A 12,493-nucleotide genomic window follows, 5' to 3' on the forward strand; every position below is an offset into this window, starting at 1 on the left:
GACGTATGGAGAAATATGATGTAAGATAATGCCCTTTTATAAATAGAGAGAAGAAAATTGGTTCTATTACTTTAACACTACCTTTTTATTCCCGAGCTGGATTACTCCCTCTCAGGCTCACGATAAGTTACTTTTGGTTGTATTTAAATATATGACTCACTAGAGAAAAGATAATAACCAAAGTTGAGGGGGGGTAATGTAATGTGATTGCATTTATTTGGGTATTCTTAAATAGAGGCATTCTAAAATATATTTAAACCAATTTAGCACTATTCACAAAAAGACTTTTTAACTTTTTAACTCCTTCTAGTAACTACATGGAAGGTGGGGGCTGGGGGTTGGGAAAGGTGTTAATGGTTTTCCTACTCCTTATATGTAGAACCTGATTCAGGAGGGATTCCTTAAAAGGCCATAGAAGTCGTTGGCCTGTGGTAAAGAAAGAATACAAGTTGTATGTTTAAATTTGAATAATAGAAGATTCTCACCTCACTTACTGAAAAGCAAGATGTATCATACAAGGTATATATAAAAATACTCCCAATCAGATGCTTATAATTCTAGGATAATATGGGTCTTAATGCCAAACACTTTTGAACTGACCAGTTTATACTTCCGAGGCCAAAACAGGTCCTTGTTTCTTACTTTTAGTTTTTGCTTTAAAAAAAAAAAAAAATCCAAAGGCACTGAAATAGTAATCTCCCTGAGCATGGTATTTACAAAACTGCCTAAAGAAATATCAATCATTTCCTCTTTATTCGAGTCTGGGATGATGTGCTCACATACAGGCCTCTCCATCAATGAGATCAACCAGTTTACCCTAAATAAAAACACCACCAAACACGATAATGAGGTCTCACTGTCAATTACTTGTACGGGTATCGTAACCTGTTGTCTTCACAATAACCCTCTCAGATGGGCATGATTTTATCTGCGTTTTCAGGATGAGAAAGCTGAAGTCTTGGGAGCTTACATGACGTCGCCAAACAGGTCTAGTGGTGCAGTTGGCCTTGAAGTCGCCATGGCCCTTGGTCTCAACCTCAGATCCCGTGGGAATCTGGCTTTCTGCCTTTCCTCATATCTGAGCTTTGTATCACGCCCATTAACAACAAAAACAACAACAAAAATCCAGCTGACCAACCATAAAAAAGCCAACTTCCATTCCTTCATCTCCTTCCTGTCCCACCTAGACCTCTGCCCGTGACCCCCTTATGGAGGGAACTTGAACGCACATCTCTCCTCTCTGACTCGGTACCTTCCACGCCTAGCTCTACCTCCTTTACCTCCCCAGCACCCTGGTCCTCTGAACAGACGGAGCTTTTCGTCCAGAGCTCTAATCGGCATAAATAAGCCCCACATCTGTGCTGATCCCCCGACTCCCAATCAGTGTATCCCATGAAGGGAAGTGTATTGGGGAGGCGTCAGGGGTTCCTCCAAATGAGCTTCCTGCTTATATCACCCCAGCAAGTGATTGAAGGCTTGACTGTTACTTTCCTTTTGGCTTTCTGTCTTAATTGACCACTCAGACACCTGGCAGCTCAGTTCTCTCCAGATCAACCCAACTCCTGACAACAAAAGAAGAGACTCAAGAAGGTAATTGATTGCAAAAGGAAAATATCCTGAAATACAATTTTTTTTTAATACCCTTCACCTTATAGGAAGATCCCTTTCATTGCTTCCATGATTTAGAAACAGGACGCTCTTAGATTACAAGACATGTTAGAGAGTTCATAATATAATTTGTTCATGGATATTATGGACCTGGAATTCTACTTGACCCTAAAGCACAGTTCAGAGTGATGACAAGGCTTTACTGACTCCTATTTTAAGAATCAAACTTCCATAGTGCTATGTATTATATCGGGTTGAATCTGGAAATATACCAACTTCCAGAATATTCTGTATTTTGTGTTCCCTTTTTGGAGTAGGTGTCTGTGATGTCCCTAAATCACCCATCATGATGATACTCCAAACCCCAGTGGTTGGAGGAAAATGAAATCAGAAAAATCTGAAAAAGCAGAAATGTAACTAACTCCATGCGTTTGGGTCACACAAGTCTGAAACATCAGCTTCTTCGGGTTTCCAAATGAATTTCACTCAGAGTGAAGGCTAAAGATTTAAGAATCCATCTATCACCAGAGATTTAAAACTGTCTAGATTTAGACAGAGGAAGAGTAGATATATTAGCTAACAGGATTTTGTATTCTGTTTTTAATTGGTTTTATTTGGAGACTTCTAAGAACATGGGGGCACAAACAGGAAGAAAGAGAGATGGGTGCACCTTCATGTGTGTGAATCCCTTGATGAGAAGCAGGGACAATACACACATTTCCCAAAGAACGGTCACCAGGCAGGCAGTGCCCGTGGGACAGAAAAGGCAGGATGATGAGGACTGACCTCACAATAAAGAACATCGAATGAGTCTGAGAAGTAAGGCAGACCCTCAAAAACCTAGCACAGCACCTTCTACCACAGCTAATTGGCGGCTCCACTCTGGGTCTAATTTCGGAGTCTAAAACAAAGTTGAAATAAAAGAGAGGACATGAAGGAATTCATCTTGGAGGCTCGATGGTCTCTGAGACTCATCATTGCATCTCAGCGTTTTCCTGATTATTTTTCCATTTCCACTGCTTGGTATCCTCCGTTTGCTCTGGCTATGTATGAAGCATTAATATATTTTTTTTCTTTTTTAAGAAAGAAATACAAGTCCTGCTGGCATGAAGGTAAAACCTGTTCCTAAATAATTGAAACACACTTTGTAGATCTGCCATTTGAAAGCCCCTACGTGCAGGCCTTTGATAATAAGAGCCAAAATTAAAAGAAGGGGGAAAGAAACCTCGATGGAAAAAATCCCAAAGTATGAATAAGACCATTTCCTTTAGACTTTAAATAGTATGAAAGAATGAAAGGTCTCAGTGAGAATTGTGAAGAGTGAGTCATGAGTCACGGGATACTCTTCACTGTGCTGTTTATTTAAATGAAGATCCTACCTGATGCAGGTTTTCCCTTGAAAACTCTGATTATTATTATTATTATTATCATCATCATCATCATCATCATCAGGCTACCATCATACATATGGAACATTATAAATATCTTTCAGTATTAGACTTAAGGACAAAAGCAACTGATCCAAAAAAGAAAATGTGATTTATTACCTACTGGGTTATTTATTACTTCAGTCTTAAGTCTATGCATTTAAAAATTTTATCCCAAGGTAAAGGTAGAAAAACCCCCTGAAGTACAGTACAAATTATCTGCCAAACGGAGCAAATGGAAATTTGCAAAAAGCTGACGTCAAGAGAATGTTAAATACCTATACTTTAAAAGCAAACAAACAAAACAACTACTCTTACTAAGTAAACATCACACATCACAATGAAATATTTTATATATTAATACCACTAGAGGGCTTGATACATTTTGCTTAATAGAAAGAATTTCTTATACCAGGCTGCCTTCTTGGTAGAAACAAATTTCTGTATATTCATCCTTCTGATCATAGTTATTAAGAAACACCCGTGTGGTTCATCGATACAAAATATAATAAAATGTTTAGAGCCAAGGGAATTTTACAGACTGAACATTGTGTTAAACAACTTAAGTGTGTTAAACTCTATGGTTTCCTGTATCACTTATCCTTAAGTGATACTGAATAGTATATCTGATTCTGATAGACGGCCTAGGACATTTTGGAAGAAGATTGATAGCTTTAAAGCAACTCACAGATTTCTCTCAGTTGCAAGTCACCAACAGTATTAATTAAAAATAATTTGCTTCCAAGTAGTCTCTATATTTTACAGGAATATTTACTTCCATGAAAATTTTTTTATGACTCTAACCTAGAAAAATTTTATTACAGAAGACATAAAATTGACGGTCTTTGAATTCTTTTTTTAGTAGAACAAGTAACATGTTTAATAAGTTTGATTTTGTCTCAAGGGATATTTGGTTTTAAATCAATTTCATTATTTGGTATTATTGTGAATATATATTTTTATGAGACAATGAGAGAATAAAAATTATTAGACTCAACCAGAAGAAACCAGTCTTAAGACTGATTGTAAAACTTTTACTTACCCACTTAAAATATGAAGTAGATCCATTATCTTCGAACGATGTAAACTACTACCATGAAAAAAATGTTCACATTTTGATGTGAAAAATCTAAGCTATCACTACATTCTGTGAAACACTTCTGTGATTATGAATAATCAAATGACATATACATGGTTTCATTTGCAAGAAATTTCCCAAGCTGTGGATTCCATTTTAGGAAAAAAAAAAAAAAAAAAAAAAAAGCTATATGTCATAGAACATTTAAAAAGATCTGTCATTATCTGAGTTATTTGGGGGGGCGGGTTAATAGCAGAAGTCAAAACATAAGACATATCTGAACAGATACTGGGGGAACATTTAAAATGTGTATCCATCTGTAGAGCATGGACCCACCCAATGGGAAGACCCTACCAGTGAGCTCTGAGTATCAGTAGAGATATCTACATGTGATTTTAAAACGTAAAGAAACCCTAGTTGTCTGGAGGTTTTATGATTGAATACAATCTCCCCCAGACCTTATGTTTTTTTTGTGTGTAATTCAGGGGACTATCAAAGACATTGCAACCCAAGAGTGACAGCCAACCAACCACCTCTAGTCAGCCAGCAAAATGGCTATCATTCCACCTTCTTTACCAATCATAATAGCACTTGCTAGTGAAATTACAGTAGAACCGCATGGAATATTATGTAGAAAATATATTTCTTCATTTCTATGACCAAACCAAGCTCTCAGGACAACTGACAAGGTTTTTGCAAGGTTGTGTCTGCCTTTAGTCTTTAGGTACAGGATAGGTCTGTATAACTAGACTGCACATGGGTGAGCAAAGAGCCCTTTACCTTAATAAGGTCCAGAGTAAGCATTCGAAAAAACGGAACTCACGGCTATTATCGCTGATAGTTTGATAGATTTAAAAATGTCACCAACATTTAAGCGTCCTGCCTTATAAAAGTTTCTCATTTGTTATTCTTCTCATCTTATAACGCAAAACCTATTGATTGTTCATGGGAAGACTATCACTCTTCCCAGCCTGGATTTATAATTATTTGACTTTCTCATCAGAAAACTGCCATACTACTAAACATCTCCTGGCAAAGATCATCATGACATAGTAAACAACTGTCATGTTGTCCTTCACATCTGTTTACCCCAAATATTTATATACTTATAGAAATGAAAAGCTTTTAGATCCAGGATATTTCTTTTTTTCTTTCCAAGTAGCTATTCTCTTATCAGGCAGTGTTCTGGGAGATTGTAGTATCTGCCTATTACTGTTCCCACGTGACACACATTCTTCATAAATTCTGTTAATGTGTACCACACAGAACATTATCAAAACACACAAAAAATAAGCATTCTAATGTCATTAGAAAATACTTACTGTTATACACCTCTGCGAGTGATCTTAATGCTTCATCCAGAATAAACATCACAGGAGAAGACTATTCAGAGGTTATTTTTATCTTTCTCTAATTTACATGATCGCTGCATTCAAGTCTGAAAAAAAAATTAAATGTCTCACTATTAAATACAATGGCATAATTTCAATGTAATTTGTAAAACAATACGAAAATGTGAGAATATTTTCCCAAACATGGTGAAGTTTCTGAATACTAAATAACAACGAAGAATTTTAGAAATGCGATTTATATATGATGCAAAAATCATCAGGCTTCCCAAAATTATATGAAACGTGCATTGATCAGTGCTAAATATTACTCCTTTTGCTTCTCAATAAGATGGGAAATGAATCTCTACACACTCCAAGTGATCTCAACTGCATATATTTCTATTCAAGATAAGTATGTTTAGGATACTAAGAAAGGTAGAAAATATATTCTTTTTTTTTTCTACCAGTTAAGTGATTTTCAAATGACCAATCTAGAGTATTTTGCTCAGTTAAACTAACACTTAGTATTGAGGCAGTCATAGGGAAGTCAATTTTATTCCTCTAAATCCAATTAAGTTATGAATATTCATGTTATATTTAACAAAAAATTGAATCTATATTTGAACACTGAATGAAAGTGAGTAAGGAAAGGGATTGCCCATAGCTCAGTGATCAGTGGAAATCAAACCAACAGACTTTAATGCAAGGGACTGCCAATGGAAAGACTCTTTAAGGCTACTGACTTCTTTTAAGTTGTTTTAAGGGGAATAAACTTAATATCTAGCAATAAAAGGGACAAAGTTTCAAGATACAGTTGCTTTAGTTATTAAACAAATAACAGCTCTTTTAGGTGCAAATGCTATAACACTCTCAACCCCACTACCCGAAGTCAGAATATGGTGCATTCATTGTTTTGGTTTCCATTAAGTTTGGCATTTGAGGTTAGCTGGAAAATTTACAGGTCCAGATGGTGAAATATATTGATATTAAACTTGAATCCACTTAAGCATTCCTTTTCAAGACTATTAGAGATCAATGTCAGTGCTATCAGAAATGTTGAGAAAGTTCAGAAATTAGAAACTTCAATTACTATGATGGATTTGACTATTTAAAATGTCAAACTTCTGGGGGCATCTGGGTGGCTCAGTGGGTTAAGTGTCTGCCTTCAGCTCAGGACATGATCTCAGGGTCCTGGGATTGAGCCCCATGTCAGGCTCCCTGATCAGCGGGAAGTCTCCTTCTCCCTCTGCCCACCCCCCCATATCCCTGCCCCTACTCTTGCTCTTGAGCTCTCTAAAATTTAAAAAAGGAAGGAAGGAAGGAAGCAAAAAAGGGGCAAAAAAAATTTTAAAAAAGAAAGCAAAAGGATACCATTACTCCAAATTTCACAAAACTACAATCAAGTCCTGAATAATTTTGAAACAATTTTTAATCCTGACATTTTGATCCAACTTCGAAGTGCTCAATTGTTTTGTAAGCCTTGAGTGGTACGCTGGTGGAAATATTTACTCCCAAGGGCCACCAGAGGAACTTCATGTAAAATCACTGTACTCGTTATTTTGTTGCTTTGTTTTGTTTTTTTTTTTTTCCAGCATGGAAGATCGCTTTTCCTGTTAAGACAACAACCTTATAATCTGTGTGGTTACCTGCTGGAAAATGCAAGATTATAAGCTTGGATTCAAGCACAGAAAAGGTGGAGGAAGACAGGGATTCTTCTGTTCAACATCTGTGTCCCCTTCCTTGTAGCCCCACATTCTTGCTCATGACTTGGGCTCTAGCCCTGTCTTTCCGCTCATGGAGAAGCAGTCAATGGAAGTCAGGTCTATTTTGCTCTTCGCAAGCCAGTCCCCCTTCCCCGCCCCAGCATCCTCTCCTGTTCTTGGAGGACATCGTGCTGCTCCACAGGAATGGCTGGGGTAGAACCCAAGTCCTCCCAGATTTGCTACCCACACCCAAAATGGTTCTTAAAACCCCATGTGCTAAGTATAAGGTTCTTGCCAGTATGTAAACGTCCCCCTTACACCATATTTAGACTTGCCTTCTCTGACCAAAAATAAACAAGCCAAACCAAAACAAAGATGAAAGCCCAGTAGGGTCCGAATCATATTATAAACCAAATACCCTGTGATGTGTCCTTTGATGCTTTGTGCAGTGATTACTGGACCTAGGCTTTTTGCACAAGTAATTATTGAGAGGGTTATGTATGAGACGAGATGCCTTTTGCCACTAGGCATACATGGCTAATCCGTCCTCATTTGATTAATTCAAAACAAATTATTTAAAAATGACTTGACTTGATTAGCCAACATTTAGTGTTACTTGTTAGTTGTTATTTAATTTCAACATTTACTTATCGAGCCATATGGATAAGTGTCTTAATGTGGCCCAGTAGTATTTTTCTGTGTTAAATTTTCTGAAGTTAGTATCCATATTTTATTAAGAAATCTGTAATGTGTAGAAACAAATAAGTTATATCGGCAGAATTTTAGAATTAGCCCCTATATTATCGTTCAGTGAATTTACATGGAAGAAAGAGATCAGATTTCTAGGACATATTTGCAAGCTGTCTGCCTAATATTTGGGCATAGTAGATCATCTGCTTGTAACAATGTTCTCAATGGTTTTTAAATTCCCAGAATATTCAACTAAAGTATCTACAGTTTGGCTTCATTATATTTTGGTAAGCATGTCTGGGAAGCCAGCCACCACTGAAACCACAATAATGGTCAGAAATGAACACTGCATTCTGACTTCTAATTTGGGATTCAATATGCAGCATCCTACTGTCCATTTTCCATAGTGACTCCTCGGGGGAAGTCACTGCTATCTTGAAAAGCGTCTTCCCCAATCGCACCCACCGAAATGCAAGACAGGAGCCATGAAATGTTTGGCTAAAAGAGATTCTGCACGATCAGTAACAGTAACAACAAAATAAGAGTAACTAACACCTATTAATAAGTCATGATATGCCAAGTCAAAAATATATATCCATTTTTTATTCATATATGAAATAAGAAGTATCATGGTTAACTTCAAGTTATGTATTAGGGAAATGAGGCTAAAGGAGCACTAAGTGGTTTTCTCAAAGTCATGTACCTGGTTAATAGAGCCAAGTCAGTCTCAAGACCGTGTTAATCCCACATTTTTTCAATTAAGTTACATTAGTTTGTGACTGAAGTGTTTATGACAGAAAATGAAATGGTTTTTAACCAACTCAGTAGGAAATGTCATGATATATAACACATGATAGGCAATGCTTCAATTTTTAAAAATATAGTATACAGATCTATGGTGCTTTTTTAACTATTAAGACAAAATACTGAATGAAACTTGAAAAGGCTTCGGTCCTATGAAGTATCATACTCCCATTAAATTAAGTAATAAGGATATGGGTGTCAACATGTTACTGCTGAATTTCCGAGTTAAGTCACTAGAGAATGTACATTGGAAATAAAAATGAGATATTTATATGACTTTCAGAAAATAAATACAGTTCAAAATATTCTGTATTTCTTACATTTCCACAAAAATGAGGAATGGTATATATAATATTAAATATACCTATTATATACATATTTGTATATATAAGTTATATAACATATTGTACAAGTTATATAACATATAATATGTTATGTAATATATAATAATTAAAAATTCCAGATTTTCCAAAAGTAAATGTTAAGGAAGATAAAACAAAATGTAAATGTATAAAAATGTTTATACATTGAGCAGTTTAAATCCATATCTAAGTAAGGTGATTCTAAGTGATCTGATGTCATTTGTGTTAAAATAAATAAATACATCTAATTAGCACTGCACTTGTCCACACCGGATAGATTCCTATTTTGGTCAGGAAACATTTGTAAGATTTCAGATTATTCTTACAAGGTAAACCAGATTAACGGTGTATACTGTACATATATGAGAAGAAACTGGGTAGATGGATGTAGATTGATTCTTAACAATGCAAATAACTTCATCCTACATACATTGTTTTCACATCACTATCTCACATAAAATCTATACAGAATATATTTTACATAACCATTAATTACAACTAATTTTACAGAAGGAATGTCTTCTAGCTCTTCCTGGCTATAGTTTCTTGTTTGTCTGTATGTTTACTTTATAATCTCACGATATTTCTTTTAGTTACTCAAGAAACTCTAGGTTCTCCCCAAACCCGGCATGTCAATCAATGATGTAGAGATTTGCAGACACACTTCAGATGCCACAGAAAAAAAGAATAACATAAAAATATCTGCCTATTTAAAATCAAAGAATAGGTTAAGAATTTGGAAGAACGTACAAATTATACCCTTAAGAAGGATGTCACTTCCTCACTAAGAAGTTTTAAAGTTAATCAGGGCTTATTCATGGGAATTTTTCTTTTCTTTTTTTCTTTTTTTTTTAAATTTTTTAAAAGATTTTTATTTATTTATTTGACAGACAAAAATCACAAGTAGGCAGAGAGGCAGGCAGAGAGAGAGAGAGGAGAAAGCAGGTTCCCTGCTGAGCAGAGAGCCCAATGCGGGGCTCGATCCCAGGATCCTGGGATCATGACCTGAGCCGAAGGCAGAGGCTTTAATCCACTGAGCCACCCAGGTGCCCCTCTTTTTTTTTTTTTTTTTTAAGTTCTATGCCAGATAGTAGTTTTAAAACCTAAATTTCATCTAATCTTCTTACTTAGGCCAGAAATTGATAAAATCTTTTAAATTTGGGGGGGAGATACTTGAAATTTACAGTTTACTTTATTTTTAAAGATGTTATTTATTTGAAAGAGAGAGAGCACAAGCAGGGGAAGGGTCAGAGGCAGAGGGGGAAGCAGTCTCCCCGCTGAGCAGAGAGCCTGATGCAGGACTCCCGATCCCAGGACCCTGAGATCATGACCGGAGCTGAAGGCTGCGCTTAACCAACAGAGCCACCCAGGCACCCTGAAATGTACACTTTAGTATCCAAATTCCAAATCAGCACAATGAATTTGTTTGCAAGGATGAGACTGTAAAGACACAGCACTGACAAGACTAAAAGTGGGACAGAAAGGCCAAATGAACATTGGTCCAAAATGATCAAGTTGTCAAATTGTTGAATTGGTTGAAGATGCATTTATTTTATACATTAAATAATTCAGCAGTTTTAACAAGTTACAGCCAGGGGTGCTTACTTGAAATCAGAATCATTTGAAGGAAGATCATTTCCTTTGTGTGTGTGCAGTGTGTGTATGATTGTGAACCCTAATATTGTGTAAGAAGAATGTGTAAATCATGATTTTGGAGGATTGGGGGATATTTTTCAATTTTCATGCAGTTTCCGTCATCTATATTTCATTTTCTGCCAAATATGCCAGCTCAATTTTCTGGATAATGTTGTAACAGAGTTCATAAAAGTTTGGTGACTTCAAGTAATTGCTCCAAAAAAGTTGTTTGAAAATGAGTATTTCCAAGCTTCAGTTCATGCAGTGATAAAGTTTTCATATTCTATAGTGAGCTTTGGAAACTGGATTGCTAATTATGCCATTATACTACTTTTTCGAATATTTACTTTCAGAAAGAGACAAAAATTTTTATGTCATTTCACTCAATGATGTAGGTATTTATCTGTTAATCATATTTCACTCAAATTATGTATTTCTTTTACATTTAATAAAATATTGTCCACATAAAAATTTTTAAAAAGACAATTAAAAAGCACTTCATGAGAAGAATAAAGTGATGTTTAAAATTTTTATCAATTTTCCCACAGAAAATTTTACATATTAAATGTCCTTTGCATGTTAAAATCTGAAATTGGGAAGTGATATTTATCTCAATCATTTAATTTAATTGCACAATGTACTGCTCATATTCACTATCTTACCTTTTCCTTAACCATACTAATACAAAATTAGATAGTGCTGTTTCTTTTGTGTAGGTAATCATAGGCATTACTGTGGCTTTTCACCTAAGAACACTGCCTGCACAATTAGAGAAAGCTATTCCCTTACTGAGAATGATCATTTGTTTTAAAAGTTACTCAACATTACTGTGTGATCATTATTTTTAATTGTACAGATGACACTAATATTATACTCTGAGTCTGATGAACTCTTTTTTTAAGTATGGACTACTGCTGCAAATTTTCCTAACCAGTACTTAGGAGCCTTCATTTTCTTCCATTTTATAGTTTAAATATTTTGTCTGGGTTGAACAGAATGGTTTGGATCATTTTTAACTAATGCATGTACTTCAAAAATGATGAAAAAGTGATAAGGATAGAATGACATTTAAAATTAAAAATGCCGGGGCGCCTGGGTGGCTCAGTGGGTTAAGCCGCTGCCTTCAGCTCAGGTCACGATCTCAGGGTCCTGGGATGGAGTCCCGCATCGGGCTCTCTGCTCGGCAGGGAGCCTGCTTCCCTCTCTCTCTATGCCTACCTCTCCATCTACTTGTGATTTCTCTCTGTCAAATAGATACATAAAATATTTAAAAAAATAAAAAATAAAAATAAAATTAAAAATGCCTAAACTTTTCAATTACAAAAAATACACTGTGTCAATTATTCATACAGAAATATGAAAGGCAGAGAAGTATACCTTTGAGACTTTGCAGTCCAATCAATGAGGAAGGGATGGGCGCCACACTCAAAAAAACCAAAAAAACAAAAGGCTAGGTTCCCTCTTCAAGTGAAATGAGGCATCGTTCCCTACAGGTGAAGATCACAAAGTCTTCATTCTTATTAAATGCATCATCTGACATCTGACATGACTTACAGCCAGCTCTTGACACAGTAGATAGGTCCTCTCCTGAACCCATCCTGGAAGGGTTTCTCCACTGGACCTATGGAACCACTTCCTGTCTTAGTGCCCGCCCCTCACTGTCATCTCTCCTTCCCATCGGCCTCCAGGTTTGCCCATCCTTGAATCTAAGTTCTGAAACCGGAACACCCAGGAACACAGTCCTGGACTTCTCCCCTTTCCATCACTACTGCCTAGAGCTGCTCTGTCCAGTATGGTAATGGTAGGCACCAGTCGCTTTTTAAATAAAAATTTAAATGAATTCAACGGAATAAAA

At 36.1% G+C, this 12,493-nt stretch overlaps 1 protein-coding gene across 1 annotated transcript in view; it reads right to left on the bottom strand.

The window, feature by feature from the left end:
• TENM3 (teneurin transmembrane protein 3) overlaps nucleotides 1–12,493 on the bottom strand; it is a 2,451,411-nt gene that overhangs the window by 2,358,095 nt on the left and 80,823 nt on the right. Inside the window, exon 2 of the mRNA XM_082715814.1 lies at nucleotides 5,436–5,551. The gene's annotated coding sequence lies outside the window, so the exon portion shown is untranslated. The remainder of the gene's footprint in view (nucleotides 1–5,435; nucleotides 5,552–12,493) is intronic.

Source organism: Mustela nivalis, assembly GCF_964662115.1.
Source record: "Mustela nivalis genome assembly, chromosome: 20".
Taxonomy (NCBI): domain Eukaryota; kingdom Metazoa; phylum Chordata; class Mammalia; order Carnivora; family Mustelidae; genus Mustela; species Mustela nivalis.